This window comes from Hyperoodon ampullatus (genome assembly GCF_949752795.1).
Source record: "Hyperoodon ampullatus genome assembly, chromosome: 8".
In the NCBI taxonomy this organism is placed as follows: domain Eukaryota; kingdom Metazoa; phylum Chordata; class Mammalia; order Artiodactyla; family Ziphiidae; genus Hyperoodon; species Hyperoodon ampullatus.
In genome coordinates, this window is record NC_136921.1 from 97,782,475 (window position 1) to 97,807,374 (window position 24,900).

General features: G+C 40.1%; 1 pseudogene across 1 annotated transcript in view; it reads right to left on the reverse strand.

The window, feature by feature from the left end:
* Positions 1 to 294: 294 nt before the first annotated feature.
* The window catches only part of LOC307057538 (coiled-coil domain-containing protein 150-like), a 197,149-nt pseudogene continuing 172,543 nt past the window's right edge, over positions 295 to 24,900 (reverse strand). The window contains exons 23-28 of the transcript in view: positions 24,327 to 24,521; positions 23,817 to 23,885; positions 23,565 to 23,726; positions 22,753 to 22,839; positions 748 to 858; positions 295 to 459 (exon numbers count right to left, since the gene is read on the reverse strand). The product of the transcript in view is annotated as a coiled-coil domain-containing protein 150-like (transcript). The remainder of the gene's footprint in view (positions 460 to 747; positions 859 to 22,752; positions 22,840 to 23,564; positions 23,727 to 23,816; positions 23,886 to 24,326; positions 24,522 to 24,900) is intronic.

A 24,900-nucleotide genomic window follows, 5' to 3' on the forward strand; every position in this document is an offset into this window, starting at 1 on the left:
ATCATATCATTTAGTTGCCAAATCATCCAGTACCTCATTAAATGCTTTTTGATAAAATTTACTTAAAACAATAGCCAAGTATCATGCAACAGCATCTCCTATCATACAACACATTAATATAAATTTACTGGGTGGAAAATGGGGAAAGGGACAAAAAAGATGGGGTGGTTCTGTATTGATATCAAAGAGTTCATAAAAGGATAAACTCAGGTCCAAAACCTTCAGTCCACATCAAAGACTTCATGTCCTGATGACGGTGGAAACAGCCCAGCCCTAGTTGCTGGGCTCAGGGAATCAGGGTGATGTAGCTGTTCTAAGTGAAGAAGCTCCTCTGTCAAGGACACCACCTCTCTTTAGTTCAGAATGACACTTCTTCGGCACAAGTCTAAGATTCAGTTTATTCTCCCATCGATGTAGAGCAGACTGATCGGATATGCTGCTGTGCCTTTCATCTTGGTCCTATTGGAAAGAAAACACACCCCAAAACTGTTAGAAACTAACTGCAGAGCTGAGGACCTATTTTGTCTTTATGGATGTCATTTTCTTTTCAAGATAGGTGGTTCTAAACTAGACAGCTTGGGAGAGGTAGAACTTTTAAGAAAGAAATTCAGTTCATTGGTTTTCCAAACAGCAGTTTAAAGAGATCTACAGATTAGTGGAGAGTAGCTGGATGAAGAGAGAACTTGTGTAATTAGAAATCTGAGAAGGAACAAATCCAGAATTGCTTAAGACACACAAATATTCCACCTCTTTCCGCCACCTGTCTTCCCTCTGCAACGGGTTTTTGGTCAGCTCAAGTTGTAGGCCATCGCGTTTGCACTTAAACCAGCACCAAGCTTGTTCCAGGTTAGCTGTTATCTGCACATACAAATGTTCTCATTAAAATTTACAACAAAGGAACACTTAATCATTTTGTGTATTAGTTCAAGAGACTCTTTTTTTTTTTTTTTTTTTTTTTTTGCGGTACACGGGCCTCTCACTGTTGTGGCCTCTCCCGTTGTGGAGCACAGGCTCCGGACGCGCAGGCTCAGTGGCCATGGCTCATGGGCCCAGCCATTCCGCGGCGTGTGGGATCTTCCCGGACCGGGGCACGAACCCGTTTCCCCTGCATCAGCAGGCGGACTCTCAACCATTGTGCCACCAGGGAAGCCTGAGACTCTTTCTTTTTACACTGTATAATTTAAAAGCTTTATTTCCCCCCACAATTAGCAAATGGGCTTCATATTAGTTAAACTGGAAGTATTCTTCCTATAGTTGCCAGTTCAAGAGACTTTACCTAGATATTAAAAGACTCACATTCTAACTGCATGGTCTTTGCAACCTGTTTGTATAATACACATCCTCCTATAGATGAGAGAATAATTTCTGAATATGGAGTTAAACAATGAATACAAACCTGCTGATTTTCATGCATTTGTTAATATTTCCTGGACGTGAACTGAGGTGAGAGGGCTCGGGAGAAAGTTAAGGTAGGAGTGAAAGTACAAGATGCCATTGAAAATTCATGTGGTAATTCAAACCACACTTTGAGTTCTGTTCTCTGAGACTAAACACTTCTCCAAAGTCCCTGAACTGTAAAGCCTAGATTTTCCTGCTGTGCTTTATAAAGGTAATAGAACGAATTAGTAAAAACACTGGACCAGCTTAGTGTAAATGGTATTTTTTATTTCCTTTATCAAAATATTTTATACTTTAGCTCCTAAGCACAAACTTCCAAATGATCTGTTAGACTTGAAAACAGTCCCTCTAATAGTCTGCCTTTGAAGATGATCTAGAATCAGTATTCATTTACTTGACAAATATTTATTGAGTGCCTATATGTGCCTAGCACTTTTCTATGTATTTGGGATATTATTTTGAAGGTAGAGCCAACAGGTTTTTATTATATATAAAGGTTGCTTCAAAATAGCTGTAGAACATATCCTCTAGAATAAAAAGCAAAATGACTGGTTTTCCCCCTTTGATTATTTATGTTTCATGGACAGCATTTTCATGTTTTGACTCTGAGGTCTCAGAGACTAGTGTATTTCTCTCTTGCTTGGGAGAAGGCAAGTTCTATGAGACCAGGGGCTTCTTCTGGCTTATTCACCCTATAGCTCCATCACCTAGCACGGTACAAGCCATATAATAGGTCCTTTATAAATTTGTGCTACTATGTACTTGTCCCCTATTAACCAGGTCACAGTGTGAGTACAAAATAGTGAGACGAGAAAATAGAGCTCTGCTTGTCATTTAACTTTTATAAAGCTACAAAGCTAAAGTATTTTCCAGGTTTGTTTGTGCATCCTGACGACAGACACACTCCCATCCACCCACAAACCAAACCCCACTTTTCTCTTTATCAGAAGTGGAGGGAAAGATGCTTGAAATGACATTCATTGTACATCATGTCTCGTCTTGTATGGTGAATGAGAATGGAGCCAACGTTTATTGAAACTTACTCCAAGCCATCTATCAGAGTAACAGTGGTAGGTAATAACTTCCTGACTATTATAGAAGTGGTAACTGATGAGTTACAGAAAGTAAATGTAACTTCCTTAAGGGCCCAGTAAGTGTCATTGTTGGCAAACTCACAAGAGACGAGTCCATATTCCTTTTAATTAATTAATTAATTATTTAAAACATCTTTATTGGAGTATAATTGCTTTACAGTGGTGTTAGGTTCTGCTTTATAACAAAGTGAATCCGTTATACATATACATATGTCCCCATATCTCTTCCCTCTTGTGTCACCCTCCCTCCCACCCTCCCTATCCCACCCCTCTAGGTGGTCACAAAGCACTGAGCTGATCTCCCTGTGCTATGCAGCCGCTTCCCACTAGCTATCTATTTTACGTTTGGTAGTGTGTATATGTCCAAGCCACTCTCTCACTTCGTCCCAGCTTACCCTTCCCCCTCCCTGTATCCTCAAGTCCATTCTCTAGTAGGTCTGTGTCTTTATTCCCGTCTTGCCCTTAGGTTCTTCATGACTTTTGTTCTTTTTTTTTTTAGATTCCATATATATGTGTTAGCATATGGTATCTGATTTTCTCTTTCTGACTTACTTCACTCTTTATGACAGACTCTAGGTCCATCCACCTCAGTATAAATAACTCAATTTCGTTTACTTTTATGGCGAGTAATATTCCATTGTATATATGTGCCACATCTTCTTCGTCCATTCATCTGTTGATGGACACTTAGGTTGCTTCCATGTCCTGGCTATTGTAAATAGAGCTGCAATGAACATTGTGGTACATGACTCTTTTTGAATTATGGTTTTCTCAGGGTATATGCCCAATAGTGGTATTGCTGGGTCATATGCTAGTTCTATTTTTAGGTTTTTAAGGAATCTCCATACTGTTCTCTATAGTGGGTGTATCAATTTACATTCCCACCAACAGTGCAAGAGGGTTCCCTTTTCTCCACCTACTCTCCAGCATTTATTATTTGTAGATTTTTTTTTTTTTTGCAGTACACGGGCCTGTCACTGTTGTGGCCTCTCCCATTGTGGAGCACAGGCTCTGGATGCGCAGGCTCAGCGGCCATGGCTCACGGGCCCAGCTGCTCCGTGGCATGTGGGATCTTCCCAGACCGGGGCATGAACCCGTGTCCCCTGTATCGGCAGGTGGACTCCCAACCACTGCACCACCAGGGAAGCCCAATTGTTTGTAGAATTTTTGATGATGGCCATTCAGACTGGTGTGAGGTGATACCTCACTGTAGTTTCGATTTGCATTTCTCTAATGATTAGTGATGTTGAGCATCTTTTCATGTGTTTGTTCGCCATCTGTATCTTCTTAGGAGAAATGTCTCTTTAGGTCTTCTGCCCATTTTTGGATTGTGTTTTCTGTTTTTTTGATATTGAGCTGCATGAGCTGCTTGTATATTTTGGAGATTAATCTTTTGTCAGTTGCTTGATTTGCAAACATTTTCTCCCATTCTGAGGGTGGTCTTTTCATCTTGTTTGTGGTTTCCTTTGTTGTGCAAAAGATTTTAAGTTTCATTCGGTCCCATTTGTTTCTGTTTCTGTTTCTGTTTCCATTTCTCTAGGAGGTGGGTCAAAAAGGATCTTGCTGTGATTTATGTCATAGAGTGTCCTCTAAGAGTTTGATAGTGTCTGGCCTTACATTTAGGTCTTTAATCCATTTTGAGTTTATTTTGTGTATGGTGTTAGGGAGTGTTCTAATTTCATTCTTTTACATGTAGCTCTCCTGTTTTCCCAGCACCACTTATTGAAGAGGCTGTCTTTTATCCATTGTATATTCTTGCCTCCTTTGTCAAAGATAAGTTGACCATATGTGAGTGGATTTATCTCAGGGCTTCCTATCCTGTTCCATTGATCTATATTTCTGTTTTTGTGCCAGTACCATACTGTCTTGATAACTGTAGCTTTGTAGTATAGTCTGAAGTCTGGGAGCCTGATTCCTCCAGCTCTGTCTTTCTTTCTCAAGATTGCTTTGGCTATTCAGGGTCTTTTGTGTTTCCATACAAATTGTGAAATTTGTAAGTTGCTTTGGGTGGTATAGTCATATTCACAAATGTTGATTCTTCCAATCCAAGAACATGGTATACCTCTCCATCTGTTTGTATCATCTTTAACTTCTTTCATCAGTGTCTTATAGTTTTCTGCATACAGGTCTTTTGTCTCCTTAGGTAGGTTTCTTCCTAGGTATTTTATTGTTTTTGTTGCAATGGTAAATGTGTTTCCTTAATTTCACTTTCAGATTTTTCATCATTATTGTATAGGAATGCTAGAGATTTCTGTGCATTAATTTTGTATCCTGCTACACTACCAAATTCATTGATTAGCTCTAGTAGTTTTCTGGTAGCATCTTTAGGATTCTCTATGTATAGTATCATGTCATCTGCAAAAAGTAATGTTTTATTTCTTTTTTTCTGATTTTCATTCCCTTTTTTTCTTTTCCTTCTCTGATAGCTGTGGCTAAAACTTCCAAAACTATGCTGAATAATAGTGGTAAGAGTGGGCAACCTTGTCTTCTTCCTGATCTTAGAGGAAATGGTTTCAGTTTTTCCCCATTGAGGATGATATGCCTATTTTCTGGAGGGTTTTTATCATAAATGGGTTTTGACTTTTGTCAAAAGCTTTGTCTGTATCTATTGAGATGGTCATATGGTTTTCTCCTTCAGTTTGTTAATATGTTGTATCACATTGATTGATTTGTGTATATTGAAGAATCCTTGCATTCCTGGGATAAACCCCACTTGATCATGGTGTATGATCCTTTTAATGTGCTGTAGGGATTCTGTTTGCTAGTATTTTGTTGAGGATTTTTTCATCTATGTTCATGAGCAATATTGGCGTGTAGTTTTCTTTCTTTGTGACATCTTTGTCTGGTTTTGATATCAGGGTGATGGTGGCCTCACAGAATGAGTTTGGGCGTGTTCCTCCCTCTGCTATATTTTGGGAGAGTTTCAGAAGGATAGGTGTTAGCTCTTCTCTAAATGTTTGATAGAATTCATCTGTGGATCCATCTGGTCCTGGGCTTTTGTTTATTGGAAGATTTTTAATCACAGTTTCAATTTCAGTGCTTGTGATTGGACTGTTCATATTTTCTCTTTCTTCCTGGTTCAGTCTCGGAAGGTTGTGCATTTCTAAGAATTTGTCCATTTCTTCCAGGTTGTCCATTTTATTGGCATAGAGTTGCTTGTAGTAATCTCTCATGATCCTTTGTATTTCTGAAGTGTCAGTTGTTACTTCTCCTTTTTCATTTATAATTCTATTGATTTGTGTCTTCTTCCTTTTTTTCTTGATGAGTCTGGCTAATGGTTTATCAATTTTGTTTATCTTCTCAAAGAACCAGCTTTTAGTTTTATTGATCTTTGCTATTGTTTCCTTCATTTCTATTTCATTTATTTCTCATCTTTATGATTTCTTTCCTTCTGCTAACTTTGGGGTTATTTTGTTCTTCCTTCTCTAATTGCTTTAGGTGTAAGGTTAAGTCGTTTATTTGAGATGTTTCTTGTTTCTTGAGGTAGGATTTTTTTGCTATAAACTTCCCTCTTAGCACTGCTTCTGCTGCATCCCATAGGTTTTGTGTCGTCGTTTTCATTGTCATTTGTTTCTAGGTATTTTTTTGATTTACTCTTTGATTTCTTCAGTGATCTCTTGGTTATTTAGCTGTGTATTGTTTAGCCTCCATGTATTTGTATTTCCTACAGATTTTTGCCTGTAGTTAATCGATATCCAGTCTCATAGCATTGTGGTCAGAAAAGATACTTGATACGATTTCAGTTTTCTTAAATTTACTGAGGATTGATCTGTGACCCAAGATATGATCTATTCTGAGTGTTCCATGAGCACTTGAGAAGAAAGTATATTCTGTTGTTTCTGGATGGAATGTCCTATAAATGTCAATTAAGTCCATCTTGTTTAATGTATCATTTGAAGCTTGTGTTTCCTTATTTCTTTCCAGTTTGGATGATCTGTTCATTGGTGCAAGTGGGGTGTTAAAGTCCCCTGCTGTGATTGTGTTGCTCTTGATTTCCCCTTTTATGGCTGTTAGCATTTGCGTTATGTTTTGAGGTGCTCCTATGATGGGTGCATATTTACAATTGTTATATCTTCTTCTTGGATCAATCTCTTGACCATTATGTAGTGTCCTTGTCTCTTGTAATAGTCTTGATTTTAAAGTCTATTTTGTCTGATATGAGAATTGCTACTCCAGCTTTCTTTTGCTTTCCATTTGCATGCAATATCTTTTTCTATCCCCTCACTTTCAGTCTGTATGTGTCCCTAGGTCTGAAGTGGCTCTCTTGTAGAGAGCATATATATGGGTCTTGTTTTTGTATCCATTCAGCCAGTCTGTGTCTTTTGGTTGGAGCAATTAAACCATTTACATTTAAAGTAATTATTGATATGTATGCTACTATTACCATTTTCTTAATTGTTTTGGGTTTGTTATTGTAGGTCTTTTCCTTCTCTTGTGTTTCCTGCCTAGAGAAGTTCCTTTAGCATTTGTTGTAAAGCTGGTTTGGTGGTGCTGATTTCTCTTAGATTTTTCTTTTAAAGGTTTTAATTTCTCTGTTGAATCTGAATGACATCCTTGCTGGGTAGAGTAATATTGGTTGTAGGTTTTTCCCTTTCACCACTTTAATTATGTTCTGCCACTCCCTTTTGGGTTGCAGAGTTTCTGCTGAAAAATCAGCTGTTAACCTTATGGGGATTCCCTTGTATGTTATTTGTTGCTTTTCCTTTGCTGCTTTTAACATTTTTTCCTTTTATTTAAATTTTGATAGTTTGATTAATGTGTCTCGGCATGTTTCTCTTTGGGTTTATCCTGTGTGGTACTCTCTGTGCTTCCTGGACTTGATTGACTATTTCATTTCCCATGTTAGGGAACTTCTCAACTATAATCTCTTCAAATATTTTCTGAGTCCCTTTCTTTTCTCTTCTTCTTCTGGGACCCCTATATTTCAAATGTTGGTGTGTTTAATGTTGTCCCAGAGGTCTCTGAGACTGCCCTCAATTCTTTTCATTCTTTTATTCTGCTCCCTGGCAGTTATTTCCACCATCTTGTCTTCCAGCTCACTTATCCATTCTTTTGCCTCAGTTATTCTGCTACTGATTTCTTCTAGAGTATTTCTAATTTCAGTAACTGTTTGTTTGTTTGCTCTTTAATTCTTCTAGATCCTTGTTAAATGTTTTTTTGTAATTTCTCCATTCTGTTTCCGAGATTTTGGATCACCTTTACTATCATTACTCTGAATTCTTTTTCAGGTAGCTTGCCTATTTCATCTTCACTTATTTGTCTTTTAGGTTTTCACCTTGTTCCTTCATCTGTAACATTTTTTTTGTCATTTCATTTTTTTTTGATGGGTGGTGCTGTATTCCTATCTATCTTACTGGTTGTCTGGCCTGAGACATCCAGCACTGGAGTTTGCAGGCAGTTGGATAGAGCCGGGTCTTGGTGCTGAGATGAGGACCTCCAGGATGCCTCACTCCCATTAATTTTCCCTGGGGTTTGATGTTCTCTGTTAGTGCAGCAGACTTGGAGCTCCCACCACAGCAGCTCGGGCCTCACCTCTGTCCTGGGAACCAAGATCTTGCAAGTTTTGTGGTATTGTAAAAAAGAAAAAGAAAAAGGAAAAAAAGGACCAGAGCAGCACAATATCAAAGAATAAAAAAGAAAATAAAATTAGAAACATACAAAATATATTAGGAAATATAAAACTATAATTGAAACAAGTGCAACAAGGTAAAATAAAACCACAACAGAAAAAAGGGGGGGGTACAAGCCAAAAGGAGAGAATAATAACAAAGTATAAAGAATAAAATAAAATTAGAAAAATAAAAGATTAGGAAATATAAAAATATAAGAGAATCAACAATGAGTCAACAAGGTAAAACAGAACCCAATCTAAGAGAGGAAAAGAAAAAAAGCCTTAGATATGGGGGGGTGGGGTATAGGCAGGAGTGGAACTTAGGCAGGGTCAGGGTTTAAGGTGGGGCAGGACCTAGGCTCAGAACCCCCATAGCAGGAAAAGGCACTGGGGGTGGGGCCTAGGTGGGGTGATGTTCAAGTGTGGGGCAGGGCCTCTGCTTAGGACCTGGGTGGAAGGAAGGGAGGGCCTCTGCAGTGTGGAGTTCTGGAGTTTGGAGGTAAGGCCCTGAGTGAGGGTGTGTGGGTGGGGTTTAGGCCCAGTGCCTTGGACGGGGTCTCTGAGTGTAGAGGTGGGGCCCTGGGTGGGGGGGTGTAGGGGCAGGGCTTGGGCTCTGCATAGTAGGAGGGAGGCTCTGAGGATTAGGCCCAGGAGCCCAACAGGGAAAGTGCTGGCCCTGTTTCCTTCCATTGCTCTGTGCCCTCCACCACTGTCTCCTCCAGGGTCTCCCCCGTTGCTGCAGGACCCCTAGCCGTGGGTGTGTCCCACTGAGTGTAGGAACTCCTCCCCTCGCCCAGCCACCCCTCAGGGGTGCCAGTCACACAGGTCCAGCCTTTACTTTTCTTCCCCCTTCCATCCGACTCCCTCAGGACCCGCACAGCTGGAGGGGGCCTCAGTGAGCAGAGGGTCAGGCCCGGGATCTCAGCAGGCCCCGAGGGGCCCAAGTGGGCAGGGGACACCTGGTCCTGGTCCCTTTTGATCCTCTGCCCTCCCATTGGTACCAAAATTTCCCCCGACAGGCATGGAATCCCTTCCCCTCCCCTACCTGCCCGTCAGTCCTGTCCCACCTCAGCTTCTCCTCCCCCTTCACTCCCCCCCACGCCCCAGGTCCTACCTGGTCTCTGGGGGTTACTCCCGTCCCCTTAGGTGTCCGTGGTCCCCCAGGTGCCCTCGTTGTGAGCAGACGCGAATTCCGCATCCTCCTAGTGCACCGTCTTCACCCCGCCCCCCATATTCCTTTTAATATACCATTCTGACAGTCATATTATCATGTAACTTAATGGCTACAAAAGGGATAAACTGGCAGCAAGGTCACTGTGATACCTTTAGCTTAAGAATCTCTTCTTTTTTGAATTTTATTTGTTTATTATACAGCGGGTTCTTATTGGTTATCTATTTTATACATATTAGTGTAGATATGTCAATCCCAATTCCAGGGATTTCTGAAATTTCAGGGGCTTAGACGACCAAGTTAATATTAGTCAATGTCAATCAATCTTTTAGCATTCTATGATGTCTCATCAAGACAGAATCTTAATCTAAAACTATTCTTTATAACGGAGGCTATACTAAGGTATTGGTTCTTGCCTTTTGCACTCCTGACAACTGTGTTACTGAAGGATATTACACGCACTTGTGTTTCAGGGTCATCGTGTCTGAGGAAGCTTGTCTAAGTCTTCATGTCCGTGGGTCTGCCTTACCTGTTCTGATTCCACACTAGCTTCTTTCAGTTTATCCTCTGTTGCCTCTTTACATTTCTTCAGGTGTCTAACTGTTTCTTCCAATTCCTGAAAACGTGATACAGAGATTTTTGACAAACTCCCAATGTACTATATATGGAAGAAAAAGCTTCAATACTGTAATAAATGAGCCACCAAATTATGAAAGTATGATGGGGTACTTTCTAACTCCAGGTGCTACCAGACTATAGGATAAAAACTATTATTTTCAGTTTAACCTACAGTATACATTTGTGTATATGATTATAGATTTTGATTTACAGATTCTCCTGAGAAAAGATGATTAACATCTCTTTCCAGAACTGGGGAATACTTTTCATAGCAGACAATCTCTGTTGGAAGGCAAGAGCAAAGTCTTGTACAATCACTGTGGAAGAGGCAGCTGGGGAGCCAGAATGTGACACTGGCAGCTAATGAGAAACCAAACACGGATGCAGCAGTATCTCCGCGGGAAAAAGAGTCTCCCCCCACCTCCCCCCAGGCAATCTGCCCACTTCCCAGGTGTAGCTGTAATTCCCAGAGAACACATGGTGGTGGTGGGGCTCTGAAACCTTCTTCCCCAGACACCACTGCCTGCCTGGATCCTCATCAGATACTAAGGAGGAGAGGAGAGTTAGGGTTTCTCATACAACCTTCCTCCTCTCTATGTTCTGAGCATTATTCGCCTTAGCTGATAAGTGGAACTTAATTTGGGCCTTTTGATCCTTTATTTTCTCCTTGCTGCTGTTCAGTACCTTTTCCAACTCTGTGAGTTTCTGCCGCAGCTCCCGGTTGGTCCGGGATACTTCCACTTCTCTGAAGTTGCTTTCATCAAGGGCTTTCTTCAGCTGTGGGATACAAAGGGAAAATTAGAACATTTTAACCTTCTATTCAGTACGAGAAGCTTATGTTTAGCTGTGTCCCTATATTTTGTTCTCTTTGGGCCTTTCTTTTAAAAAGAAGGTTAAGTGATGGGACTTCCCTGGTGGTCCAGTCGCTAAGACTCTGTGCTCCCAATGCATGGGGGCCGGGTTTGATCCCTGGTCAGGAAACTAGATCCTGTGTGCCACAACTAACAATCCTGTGTGCTGCAACTAAGACCTGGCACAGCCAAATAAATTGATATTTTAAAAAGGAGGGTAAGTGAGGCAATATTAAGAAGTAGATTTGTGGAGAAACACTCTCAGTGATTTTCATAATTTTTAACACTAAAGAACACAATTTTTCTTAGAACAGATAATGTAAATGTATGTCCGTTATTTGCTTTCTAAGAGCATGGCTTTGGAATCAGACAGAAGTTAAAATCTCAGCTTCACCACACACTAGTCAAGTAATTTCAGATAATTAACTTCTCTAAGCTAAAGACTCATCACTGGAAAAGGATGAGAAGAGCCTACTTCATAGGATTCATGTAACAGTTAAACAAGAGGAGGCAGAGAAGGAATATAGAGCCTGGCACACACTAATTGCTCAGTGCGCATTGCTGTGCTTTAAAGGTGTTTTTTTTTTGTTTGTTTTTTGTTTTTTAAAAAAAAGCTTAAGCTCGTCTCTTTCTGTTACTTGTGACCTCATGTATAGAGAAGTGAAAACAAATTATATGGAGTGTATGTAAATACACCTGTCAGTTATTGACTATCCTTGCATGTATTTTTATAATCTTGCTTTTTTTCTATTGAGGTATAGTTGATTTATGATATTATATTAGATTTTGGTGTATGACATAGTGATTAAAAATTTTTATAGATTATACTCCAGTTATTATAAAATACTGGCTATATTCCCTGTGCTGTACAATATATCCTTGTAGCTTATTTACATAGTAGTTTATACTTCTTATGAATATTGCTTTATGTTTAGAAATTTTAATAAACTTGTCTAGTGGAAAAATAACATATTGATTACTATTCAAAACAAGACAACAGGCCCACAATGAAGTCACTTATGCTAAACCTTATGTCACCAAACTGAGACTTAATTACAGTCTTGGCTCCCCCAGAAAAGGACTCTTAAACCAGTCAATCAGGAATGGCCTGATAAGCATTAGGTGAGTAATCTGCCTGACAGACCCCTGCCATCCCTTAAAGGAAGTAACTCTGCTACTAGTAACTAATCTACTTTTTTGCCTAGTATAACTTCCTTGTTCCTGCTCCCCTCTGCCTATAAAAGTCTTTCATTTTATACAACTCCTAAGGGCGCCTTTCTATTGCAATCGATTGCATACTGCCTGATTCAAATTGACTTTTGTTCAAATAAACTCTTAATTTTATTATTCCTCAATTTATCTTTTAACATTACTTAAATCATTTTAGAGAGTTCCCCCTCTTCCTCATATGCCCTTAAATGAGTACCACTGGATTTGTAGGAAGAAGAGATGGCAGCTCTCCTCCCCCTTCACTCCCCCACACGCCGCAGGTCCTACCTAGTCTCTGGGGGTTACTCCCGTCCCCTTAGGTGTCCGTGGTCCCCCAGGTGCCCTCGTTGTGAGCAGACGCGAATTCCGTGTCCTCCTAGTGCACCGTCTTCACCCCGCCCCCCATATTCCTTTTAATATACCATTCTGACAGTCATATTATCATGTAACTTAATGGCTACAAAAGGGATAAACTGGCAGCAAGGTCACTGTGATACCTTTAGCTTAAGAATCTCTTCTTTTTTGAATTTTATTTGTTTATTATACAGCGGGTTCTTATTGGTTATCTATTTTATACATATTAGTGTAGATATGTCAATCCCAATTCCAGGGATTTCTGGAATTTCAGTGGCTTAGACGACCAAGGTAATATTAGTCAATGTCAATCAATCTTTTAGCATTCTATGATGTCTCATCAAGACAGAATCTTAATCTAAAACTATTCTTTATAACGGAGGCTATACTAAGGTATTGGTTCTTGCCTTTTGCACTCCTGACAACTGTGTTACTGAAGGATATTACACGCACTTGTGTTTCAGGGTCATCGTGTCTGAGGAAGCTTGTCTAAGTCTTCATGTCCGTGGGTCTGCCTTACCTGTTCTGATTCCACACTAGCTTCTTTCAGTTTATCCTCTGTTGCCTCTTTACATTTCTTCAGGTGTCTAACTGTTTCTTCCAATTCCTGAAAACGTGATACAGAGATTTTTGACAAACTCCCAATGTACTATATATGGAAGCAAAAGCTTCAATACTGTAATAAATGAGCCACCAAATTATGAAAGTATGATGGGGTACTTTCTAACTCCAGGTGCTACCAGACTATAGGATAAAAACTATTATTTTCAGTTTAACCTACAGTATACATTTGTGTATATGATTATAGATTTTGATTTACAGATTCTCCTGAGAAAAGATGATTAACATCTCTTTCCAGAACTGGGGAATACTTTTCATAGCAGACAATCTCTGTTGGAAGGCAAGAGCAAAGTCTTGTACAATCACTGTGGAAGAGGCAGCTGGGGAGCCAGAATGTGACACTGGCAGCTAATGAGAAACCAAACACGGATGCAGCAGTATCTCCGCGGGACAAAGAGTCTCCCCCCACCTCCCCCCAGGCAATCTGCCCACTTCCCAGGTGTAGCTGTAATTCCCAGAGAACACATGGTGGTGGTGGGGCTCTGAAACCTTCTTCCCCAGACACCACTGCCTGCCTGGATCCTCATCAGATACTAAGGAGGAGAGGAGAGTTAGGGTTTCTCATACAACCTTCCTCCTCTCTATGTTCTGAGCATTATTCGCCTTAGCTGATAAGTGGAACTTAATTTGGGCCTTTTGATCCTTTATTTTCTCCTTGCTGCTGTTCAGTACCTTTTCCAACTCTGTGAGTTTCTGCCGCAGCTCCCGGTTGGTCCGGGATACTTCCACTTCTCTGAAGTTGCTTTCATCAAGGGCTTTCTTCAGCTGTGGGATACAAAGGGAAAATTAGAACATTTTAACCTTCTATTCAGTACGAGAAGCTTATGTTTAGCTGTGTCCCTATATTTTGTTCTCTTTGGGCCTTTCTTTTAAAAAGAAGGTTAAGTGATGGGACTTCCCTGGTGGTCCAGTCGCTAAGACTCTGTGCTCCCAATGCATGGGGGCCGGGTTTGATCCCTGGTCAGGAAACTAGATCCTGTGTGCCACAACTAACAATCCTGTGTGCTGCAACTAAGACCTGGCACAGCCAAATAAATTGATATTTTAAAAAGGAGGGTAAGTGAGGCAATATTAAGAAGTAGATTTGTGGAGAAACACTCTCAGTGATTTTCATAATTTTTAACACTAAAGAACACAATTTCTCTTAGAACAGATAATGTAAATGTATGTCCGTTATTTGCTTTCTAAGAGCATGGCTTTGGAATCAGACAGAAGTTAAAATCTCAGCTTCACCACACACTAGTCAAGTAATTTCAGATAATTAACTTCTCTAAGCTAAAGACTCATCACTGGAAAAGGATGAGAAGAGCCTACTTCATAGGATTCATGTAACAGTTAAACAAGAGGAGGCAGAGAAGGAATATAGAGCCTGGCACACACTAATTGCTCAGTGCTCATTGCTGTGCTTTAAAGGTTTTTTTTTTTTCTTTTTTTAAAAAGCTTAAGCTCGTCTCTTTCTGTCACTTGTGACCTCACGTATGGAGAAGTAAACATAAATTATATGGAGTTTATGTAAATACACCTGTCAGTTATTGACTATTCTTGCATGTATTTTTATAATGTTTCTTTTTTTCTATTGAGGTATAGTTGATGTATGATATTATATTAATTTTAGGTGTATGACATAGTGATCAAAAATTTTTATAGATTATACTCCAGTTATTATAAAATACTGGCTATATTCCCTGTGCTGTACAATATATCCTTGTAGCTTATTTACATAGTAGTTTATACTTCTTATGAATATTGCTTTATGTTTAGAAATTTTAATAAACTTGTCTAGTGGAAAAATAACATAGTGATTACTATTCAAAACAAGACAACAGGCCCACAATGAAGTCACTTATGCTAAACCTTATGTCACCAAACTGAGACTTAATTACAGTTTTGGCTCTCCCAGAAAAGGACTCTTAAACCAGTCAATCAGGAATGGCCTGATCAGCATTAGGTGAGTAATCTGCCTGACAGACCCCTGCCATCCCTTAAAGGAAGTAACTCTGCTACTAGTAACTAATCTACCTTTTTGCCTAGTATAACTTCCTTGTTCCTGCTCCCCTCTGCCTATAAAAGTCTTTCATTTTATACAAATCCTCAGAGCGCCTTTCTATTGCAATCGATTGCATACTGCCTGATTCAAATTGACTTTTGTTCAAATAAACTCTTAATTTTATTATTCCTCAATTTATCTTTTAACATTACGTAAATCATTTTGCAGAGTTCCCCCTCTTCCTCATATGCCCTTAACTGAGTACCACTGGATTTGTAGGAAGAAGAGACGGCAGCTCTCCTCCCCCTTCACTCCCCCACATGCCCCAGGTCCTACCTGGTCTCTGGGGCTTCCTCCCGTCCCCATAGGTGTCCGTGGTCCCCCAGGTGCCCTCGTTGTGAGGAGATGCGAATTCCGCATCCTCCTAGTGCACCGTCTTCACCCCGCCCCCCATATTCCTTTTAATATACCATTCTGGCAGTCATATTATCATGTAACTTAATGGCTACAAAAGGGATAAACTGGCAGCAATGTCACTGTGATACCTTTAGCTTAAGAATCTCTTATTTTTTGAATTTTATTTGTTTATTATACAGCGGGTTCTTATTGGTTATCTATTTTATACATATTAGTGTAGATATGTCAATCCCAATTCCAGGGATTTCTGGAATTTCAGGGGCTTGGACGACCAAGTTAATATTAGTCAATGTCAATCAATCTTTTAGCATTCTATGATGTCTCATCAAGACAGAATCTTAATCTAAAACTATTCTTTATAACGGAGGCTATACTAAGGTATTGGTTCTTGCCTTATGCACTCCTGACAACTGTGTTACTGAAGGATATTACACGCACTTGTGTTTCAGGGTCATCGTGTCTGAGGAAGCTTGTCTAAGTCTTCATGTCCGTGGGTCTGCCTTACCTGTTCTGATTCCACACTAGCTTCTTTCAGTTTATGCTCTGTTGCCTCTTTACATTTCTTCAGGTGTCTAACTGTTTCTTCCAATTCCTGAAAACGTGATACAGAGATTTTTGACAAACTCCCAATGTACTATATATGGAAGAAAAAGCTTCAATATTGTAATAAATGAGCCACCAAATTATGAAAGTATGATGGGGTACTTTCTAACTCCAGGTGCTACCAGACTATAGGATAAAAACTATTATTTTCAGTTTAACCTACAGTATACATTTGTGTATATGATTATAGATTTTGATTTACAGATTCTCCTGAGAAAAGATGATTAACATCTCTTTCCAGAACTGGGGAATACTTTTCATAGCAGACAATCTCTGTTGGAAGGCAAGAGCAAAGTCTTGTACAATCACTGTGGAAGAGGCAGCTGGGGAGCCAGAATGTGACACTGGCAGCTAATGAGAAACCAAACACGGATGCAGCAGTATCTCCGCGGGACAAAGAGTCTCCCCCCACCTCCCCCCAGGCAACCTGCCCACTTCCCAGGTGTAGCTGTAATTCCCAGAGAACACATGGTGGTGGTGGGGCTCTGAAACCACATTCCCCAGACACCACTGCCTGCCTGGATCCTCATCAGATACTAAGGAGGAGAGGAGAGTTAGGGTTTCTCATACAACCTTCCTCCTCTCTATGTTCTGAGCATTATTCGCCTTAGCTGATAAGTGGAACTTAATTTGGGCCTTTTGATCCTTTATTTTCTCCTTGCTGCAGTTCAGTACCTTTTCCAACTCTGTGAGTTTCTGCCGCAGCTCCCGGTTGGTCCGGGATACTTCCACTTCTCTGAAGTTGCTTTCATCAAGGGCTTTCTTCAGCTGTGGGATACAAAGGGAAAATTAGAACATTTTAACCTTCTATTCAGTACGAGAAGCTTATGTTTAGCTGTGTCCCTATATTTTGTTCTCTTTGGGCCTTTCTTTTAAAAAGAAGGTTAAGTGATGGGACTTCCATGGTGGTCCAGTGGCTAAGACTCTGTGCTCCCAATGCATGGGGGCCGGGTTTGATCCCTGGTCAGGAAACTAGATCCTGTGTGCCACAACTAAAGATCCTGTGTGCTGCAACTAAGACCTGGCACAGCCAAATAAATAGATATTTAAAAAACGATGGTAAGTGAGGCAATAATAAAAAGTAGATTTGTGGAGAAACACTCTCAGTGATTTTCATAATTTTTAACACTAAAGAACACAATTTTTCTTACAACAGATAATGTAAATGTATGTTCGCCATTTGCTTTCTAAGAGCATTGCTTTAGAATCAGACAGAAGTTAAAATCTCAGCTTCACCACACACTAGTCAAGTAATTTCAGATAATTAACTTCTCTAAGCTAAAGGCTCATCACTGGAAAAGTATGAGAAGAGCCTACTTCATAGGATTCATGTAACAGTTAAACAAGAGGAGGCAGAGAAGGAATATAGAGCCTGGCACACACTAATTGCTCAGTGCGCATTGCTGTGCTTTAAAGGTGTTTTTTTTTGTTTGTTTTTTGTTTTTTACAAAAAAGCTTAAGCTCGTCTCTTTCTGTCACTTGTGACCTCATGTATAGAGAAGTGAAAACAAATTATATGGAGTTTATGTAAATACACCTGTCAGTTATTGACTATCCTTGCATGTATTTTTATAATCTTGCTTTTTTTCTATTGACGTATAGTTGATTTATGATATTATATTAGATTTTGGTGTATGACATAGTGATTAAAAATTTTTATAGATTATACTCCAGTTATTATAAAATACTGGCTATATTCCCTGTGCTGTACAATATATCCTTGTAGGTTATTTACATAATAGTTTATACTTCTTATGAATATTGCTTTATGTTTAGAAATTTTAATAAACTTGTCTAGTGGAAAAATAACATAGTGATTACTATTCAAAACAAGACAACAGGCCCAAAATGAAGTCACTTGTGCTAAACCTTATGTCACCAAACTGAGACTTAATTACAGTTTTGGCTCTCCCAGAAAAGGACTCTTAAACCAGTCAATCAGGAATGGCCTGATCAGCATTAGGTGAGTAATCTGCCTGACAGACCCCTGCCATCCCTTAAAGGAAGTAACTCTGCTACTAGTACCTAATCTACCTTTTTGCCTAGTATAACTTCCTTGTTCCTGCTCCCCTCTGCCTATAAAAGTCTTTCATTTTATACAACTCCTCAGAGCGCCTTTCTATTGCAATCGATTGCATACTGCCTGACTCAAATTGACTTTTGTTCAAATAAACTCTTAATTTTATTATTCCTCAATTTATCTTTTAACATTACGTAAATCATTTTGCAGAGTTCCCCCTCTTCCTCATATGCCCTTAAATGAGTACCACTGGATTTGTAGGAAGAAGAGACGGCAGCTCTCCTCCCCCTTCACTCCCCCCCACGCCCCAGGTCCTACCTGGTCTCTGGGGGTTCCTCCCGTCCCCTTAGGTGTCCGTGGTCCCCCAGGTGCCCTCGTTGTGAGGAGACGCGAATTCCACGTCCTCCTAGTGCACCGTCTTCACCCCGCCCCCCATATTCCTTTTAATATACCATTCTGACAGTCATATTATCATGTAACTTAATGGCTACAAAAGGGATAAACTGGCAGCAAGGTCACTGTGATACCTTTAGCTTAAGAATCTCTTCTTTTTTGAATTTTATTTATTTATTATACAGCAGGTTCTTATTGGTTATCTATTTTATACATATTAGTGTAGATATGTCAATCCCAATTCCAGGGATTTCTGGAATTTCAGGGGCTTGGACGACCAAGTTAATATTAGTCAATGTCAATCAATCTTTTAGCATTCTATGATGTCTCATCAAGACACAGAATCTTAATCTAAAACTATTCTTTATAACGGAAGCTATACTAAGGTATTGGTTCTTGCCTTTTGCACTCCTGACAACTGTGTTACTGAAGGATATTATATGCACTTGTGTTTCAGGGTCATCGTGTCTGAGGAAGCTTGTCTAAGTCTTCATGTCCGTGGGTCTGCCTTACCTGTTCTGATTCCACACTAGCTTCTTTCAGTTTATCCTCTGTTGCCTCTTTACATTTCTTCAGGTGTCTAACTGTTTCTTCCAATTCCTGAAAACGTGATACAGAGATTTTTGACAAACTCCCAATGAACTATATATGGAAGAAAAAGCTTCAATATTGTAATAAATGAGCCACCAAATTATGAAAGTATGATGGGGTACTTTCTAACTCCAGGTGCTACCAGACTATAGGATAAAAACTATTATTTTCAGTTTAACCTACAGTATACATTTGTGTATATGATTATAGATTTTGATTTACAGATTCTCCTGAGAAAAGATGATTAACATCTCTTTCCAGAACTGGAGAATACTTTTCATAGCAGACAATCTCTGTTGGAAGGCAAGAGCTTGATGGTCTCTTGAAATCCCTTTTTAGCAATAAAATGTGCTTTTCATTAGTTTGGGAGTAGATAAAAGTCCTGTAACGGCAACAGATGTATCTGAGCTATGGGGAAGAACCAAGGGGTGTAAAGTTCCTGAAAGACTATGAAGTTCACAAGTCTTACTTAGTAACTAGTACTTTGCATATGTGAGCTTTAGCCGTTCTTCAAAAATGAGTATCATTTTTATTAAGTTGAACATGAAGACGAGGTGCCATAGTCAAAGCTCCAGGCTTCATTCCTAAATATGATTCTAAGGACTTAGCTAAGATGAACGACTTGTAAGTTTGTCTTCTTCTATAGAGCCTAGAAAAGCCAGGTGCCCTCATGCTGGGTTTTGCACATGGCCTTTGCTGGTAATCTCTGAGATGAATCTTAGGAACCCTTTTACCTGGCACCGATGCTCCAGCTCCCACCTCCTCTTCTGCTCTGCCTCGAGTTGCAGCTCCTGCTGTTTCTTCTGAGCTGACAGATCATGTTGGCTCTTGGCCAACAGCTGCATCTCCTGCTGTAGGTTAGTTATTTCAGATACACATTTCTGGATATTCAGTGACTGGTAGGGCACAAAGAGGGAGACGGTTGGTGAACCTGTCCAAGTTTGGGATTTCATGTGAATAGTAAACAGAGTGTGTGGAAATCATCTACCCGTTCATAGCCTTTTTTCTGATACTGATCCAGAATTAGCTCCATTTGCCTCAATTCTGTTTCTATTTGCTGAATGTAAATGTGGAAATAACATAGAAAGATGGTCAGTGGAAAAACTGGCTTGCTCTTTTTGCCTATAGGCTGACAGAAAGAATCCCACATGAGATCCACTGTTACCAGTTCCTGCTGGGCTCTCCATCCCATCCAGCCCCCTGACCCCGAAAGAGCAAAGTCGTGTACAATCACTGTGGAAGAGACAGCTGGGGAGCCAGAATGTGACACTGGCAGCTAATGAGAAACCAAACACGGATGCAGCAGTATCTCCGCGGGACAAAGAGTCTCCCCCCACCTCCCCCCAGGCAACCTGCCCACTTCCCAGGTGTAGCTCTAATTCCCAGAGAACACATGGTGGTGGTGGGGCTCTGAAACCACATTCCCCAGACACCACTCCCTGCCTGGATCCTCATCAGATACTAAGGGGGAGAGGAGAGTTAGGGTTTCTCATACAACCTTCTTCCTCTCTATGTTCTGAGCATTATTCGCCTTAGCTGATAAGTGGAACTTAATTTGGGCCTTTTGATCCTTTATTTTCTCCTTGCTGCCGTTCAGTACCTTTCTCAACTCTGTAACTGTCTGCCACAGCTCCCGGATGGTCTGGGATACTTCCACTTCTCTGAAGTTGCTTTCATCAAGGGCTTTCTTCAGCTGTGGGATACAAAGGGAAAATTAGAACATTTTAACCTTCCATACAGTAAGAGAAGCTTATGTTTAGCTGTGTCCCTATATTTTGTTCTCTTTGGACCTTTCTTTTAAAAAGGAGGTTAAGTGATGGGACTTCCCTGGTGGTCCAGTGGCTAAGACTCTGTGCTCCCAATGCATGGGGGCCGGGTTTGATCCCTGGTCAGGGAACTAGATCCTGTGTGCCACAACTAAAGATCCTGTGTGCTGCAACTAAGACCTGGCACAGCCAAATAAATAGATATTTTAAAAAGGAGGGTAAGTGAGGCAATAATAAGAAGTAGATTTGTGGAGAAACACTCTCAGTGATTTTCATAATTTTTAACACTAAAGAACACAATTTTTCTTACAACAGATAATGTAAATGTATGTTCGTCATTTGCTTTCTAAGAGCATGGCTTTGGAATCAGACAGAAGTTAAAATCTCAGCTTCACCACACACTAGTCAAGTAATTTCAGATAATTAACTTCCCTAAGCTAAAAGTTCATCATTGGAAAAGTATGAGAATAGCCTACTTCATAGGATTCATGTAACAGTTAAACAAGAGGAGGCAGAAAAGGAATATAGAGCCTGGCACACACTAATTGCTCAGTGCGCATTGCTGTGCTTTAAGGGTTTTTTTTTAAAAAAAATTAAGGTCGTGACCTCATGTATGGAGAAGTGAAAATAAATTATATGGAGTTTATGTAAATACACCTGTCAGTTATTGACTATCCTTGCATGTATTTTTATATTCTTGCTTTTTTTTCTATTGAGGTATAGTTGATTTATGATATTATATTAGATTTAGGTGTAGGACATAGTGATTAAAAATTTTTATAGATTATACTCCAGTTATTATAAAATACTGGCTATATTCCTTGTGCTGTACAATATGTCCTTGTAGCTTATTTACATAGTAGTTTATACTTCTTATGAATATTGCTTTATGTTTAGAAATTTTAATAAACTTGTCTAGTTGAAAAATAACATAGTGATTACTATTCAAGACAAGACAACAGGCCCACAATGAAGTCACTTATGCTAAACCTTATGTCACCAAACTGAGACTTAATTACAGTTTTGGCTCTCCCAGAAAAGGACTCTTAAACCAGTCAATCAGGAATGGCCTGATCAGCATTAGGTGAGTAATCTGCCTGACAGACCCCTGCCATCCCTTAAAGGAAGTAACTCTGCTACTAGTAACTAATCTACTTTTTTGCCTAGTATAACTTCCTTGTTCCTGCTCCCCTCTGCCTATAAAAGTCTTTCATTTTATACAACTCCTCAGAGCGCCTTTCTATTGCAATCGATTGCATACTGCCTGACTCAAATTGACTTTTGTTCAAATAAACTCTTAATTTTATTATTCCTCAATTTATCTTTTAACATTACGTAAATCATTTTGCAGAGTTCCCCTTCTTCCTCATATGCCCTTAAATGAGTACCACTGGATTTGTAGGAAGAAGAGACGGCAGCTCTCCTCCCCCTTCACTCCCCCACACGCCCCAGGTCCTACCTGGTCTCTGGGGGTTCCTCCTGTCCCCTTAGGTGTCCGTGGTCCCCCAGGTGCCCTCGTTGTGAGGAGACGCGAATTCCGCATCCTCCTAGTGCACCGTCTTCACCCCGCCCCCCCATATTCCTTTTAATATACCATTCTGACAGTCATATTATCATGTAACTTAATGGCTACAAAAGGGATAAACTGGCAGCAAGGTCACTGTGATACCTTTAGCTTAAGAATCTCTTCTTTTTTGAATTTTATTTATTTATTATACAGCAGGTTCTTATTGGTTATCTATTTTATACATATTAGTGTAGATATGTCAATCCCAATTCCAGGGATTTCTGGAATTTCAGGGGCTTGGACGACCAAGTTAATATTAGTCAATGTCAATCAATCTTTTAGCATTCTATGATGTCTCATCAAGACACAGAATCTTAATCTAAAACTATTCTTTATAACGGAAGCTATACTAAGGTATTGGTTCTTGCCTTTTGCACTCCTGACAACTGTGTTACTGAAGGATATTATACGCACTTGTGTTTCAGGGTCATCGTGTCTGAGGAAGCTTGTCTAAGTCTTCATGTCCGTGGGTCTGCCTTACCTGTTCTGATTCCACACTAGCTTCTTTCAGTTTATCCTCTGTTGCCTCTTTACATTTCTTCAGGTGTCTAACTGTTTCTTCCAATTCCTGAAAACGTGATACAGAGATTTTTGACAAACTCCCAATGTACTATATATGGAAGAAAAAGCTTCAATATTGTAATAAATGAGCCACCAAATTATGAAAGTATGATGGGGTACTTTCTAACTCCAGGTGCTACCAGACTATAGGATAAAAACTATTATTTTCAGTTTAACCTACAGTATACATTTGTGTATATGATTATAGATTTTGATTTACAGATTCTCCTGAGAAAAGATGATTAACATCTCTTTCCAGAACTGGAGAATACTTTTCATAGCAGACAATCTCTGTTGGAAGGCAAGAGCTTGATGGTCTCTTGAAATCCCTTTTTAGTAATAAAATGTGCTTTTCATTAGTTTGGGAGTAGATAAAAGTCCTGTAACGGCAACAGATGTATCTGAGCTATGGGGAAGAACCAAGGGGTGTAAAGTTCCTGAAAGACTATGAAGTTCACAAGTCTTACTTAGTAACTAGTACTTTGCATATGTGAGCTTTAGCCGTTCTTCAAAAATGAGTATCATTTTTATTAAGTTGAACATGAAGACGAGGTGCCATAGTCAAAGCTCCAGGCTTCATTCCTAAATATGATTCTAAGGACTTAGCTAAGATGAACGACTTGTAAGTTTGTCTTCTTCTATAGAGCCTAGAAAAGCCAGGTGCCCTCATGCTGGGTTTTGCACATGGCCTTTGCTGGTAATCTCCGAGATGAATCTTAGGAACCCTTTTACCTGGCACCGATGCTCCAGCTCCCACCTCCTCTTCTGCTCTGCCTCGAGTTGCAGCTCCTGCTGTTTCTTCTGAGCTGACAGATCATTTTGGCTCTTCGCCAACAGCTGCATCTCCTGCTGTAGGTTAGTCATTTCAGATACACATTTCTGGATACTCAGTGACTGGTAGGGCACAAAGAGGGAGACGGTTGGTGAACCTGTCCAAGTTTGGGATTTCATGTGAATGGTAAACAGTGTGTGGAAATCATCTACCTGTTCATAGCTTTTTTTCTGATACTGATCCTTAATTAACTCCATTTGGCTCAATTCTGTTTCTATTTGCTGAAAGTAAATGTGGAAATAACATAGAAAGATGATCAGTGGAAAAACTGGCTTGCTCTTTTTGCCTATAGGCTGACAGAAAGAATCCCACATGAGATCCACTGTTATCAGTTCCTGCTGGGCTCTCCTTCCCATCCAGCCCCCTGACCCCGAAAGAGCAAAGTCTTGTACAATCACTGTGGAAGAGACAGCTGGGGAGCCAGAATGTGACACTGGCAGCTAATGAGAAACCAAACACGGATGCAGCAGTATCTCCGCGGGACAAAGAGTCTCCCCCCACCTCCCCCCAGGCAACCTGCCCACTTCCCAGGTGTAGCTGTAATTCCCAGAGAACACATGGTGGTGGTGGGGCTCTGAAACCATCTTCCCCAGACATCACTTCCTGGCTGGATCCTCATCAGATACTAAGCAGGAGAGGAGAGTTAGGGTTTCTCATACAACCTTCCTCCTCTCTATGTTCTGAGCATTATTCGCCTTAGCTGATAAGTGGAACTTAATTTGGGCCTTTTGATCCTTTATTTTCTCCTTGCTGCCGTTCAGTACCTTTCTCAACTCTGTAAGTGTCTGCCACAGCTCCCGGTTGGTCTGGGATACTTCCACTTCTCTGAAGTTGCTTTCATCAAGGGCTTTCTTCAGCTGTGGGATACAAAGGGAAAATTAGAACATTTTAACCTTCCATTCAGTAAGAGAAGCTTATGTTTAGCTGTGTCCCTATATTTTGTTCTCTTTGGACCTTTCTTTTAAAAAGGAGGTTAAGTGATGGGACTTCCCTGGTGGTCCAGTGGCTAAGACTCTGTGCTCCCAATGCATGAGGGCCGGGTTTGATCCCTGGTCAGGGAACTAGATCCTGTGTGCCACAACTAAAGATCCTGTGTGCTGCAACTAAGACCTGGCACAGCCAAATAAATAGATATTTTAAAAAGGAGGGTAAGTGAGGCAATAATAAGAAGTAGATTTGTGGAGAAACACTCTCAGTGATTTTCATAATTTTTAACACTAAAGAACACACTTTTTC